This window comes from Schistocerca serialis, chromosome 6, assembly GCF_023864345.2.
Source record: "Schistocerca serialis cubense isolate TAMUIC-IGC-003099 chromosome 6, iqSchSeri2.2, whole genome shotgun sequence".
In the NCBI taxonomy this organism is placed as follows: domain Eukaryota; kingdom Metazoa; phylum Arthropoda; class Insecta; order Orthoptera; family Acrididae; genus Schistocerca; species Schistocerca serialis.
The window spans coordinates 218,896,689-218,897,756 of NC_064643.1; the positions used below are offsets into that span (position 1 = coordinate 218,896,689).

Sequence of the window (1,068 nt, forward strand, 5' to 3'; positions counted from 1 at the left end):
TGCTGGGCGGGTAAGCAAGTGAACATGGTCGCAGGTTCGAATCCTGCCTCGGGAATGGATGTGTGTGATGTCCTTAGGTTAGTTAGGTTTAAGTAGTTCTAAGTTCTAGGGGACTGATGACCACAGATGTTAAGTCCCATAGTGCTCAGAGCCATTTGAACCGTTTGAACATAGCATAGCAGGGGTCCACGTGGCCACTCTTAGAGGACCACTATCACTATTAATGGATATACATATATATGGATACATATGCTGTAAATGCTTCACACACACACACACACACCGTCTTCAGGCCACGAGTGGCCTATCGGGACCATCCGACCGCCGTATCATCCTTGGTGGAGGATATGGATAGGAGGGGCGTGGGGTCAGCACACCGCTCTCCCGGTCATTACGATGGTATTCTTGACCGAAGCCGCTACTGTTCGGTCGAGTAGCTGCTCAATTTGCATCACGAGGCTGAGTGCACCCCGAAAAATGGCAACAGCGCATGGCTGCCTGGATGGTCACCCACCCAAGTGCCGACCACGCCTGACAGCGCTTAACTTCGGTGATCTCATGGGAACCGGTGTATCCACTGCGGCAAGGCTGTTGCCTCTGTAAATGCTTCAGTTCTAAAATTTTGTTTATAGATGGCACATATTCTATTATTCCATTCTGAAAATTACTGTTCATTAATTTGTTATCTATTGACAGTCTTTATCTATCAGTCTGAAAAATTAATGTTGATAAATGCCAAAAATTATGTGTAGTTTAAGGTACACCTTATACTTCACCCTGAGTGTAATGATGAAAATGATTAAAGATGAGGAAAGTTTCTTCAAATAATTACTTGAACAACAATTTCTCAATCAGTCTGTTTAATTTAAATTATCATCAATGCTCTAATACGTTAATATTATCATTTGAATGCTATCTGACAGCATGTGAAAATTCTTGTTTCTTAAAAATTATCATCAATTAATATCCTAAATATGGATGCTTTATCTTGAATAGAAACACACGAACTTGCGCTACTCCACTTAACCTATAGAAAAATAGCTTTGAAACAGTATTCATACTTCTCTA

The 1,068-nt window shown here is 41.4% G+C and overlaps 1 pseudogene; it reads right to left on the reverse strand.

Moving 5' to 3' along the window:
- Positions 1 to 478: 478 nt before the first annotated feature.
- Positions 479 to 596, reverse strand: LOC126485436 (5S ribosomal RNA; annotated as a pseudogene).
- Positions 597 to 1,068: the final 472 nt, after the last annotated feature.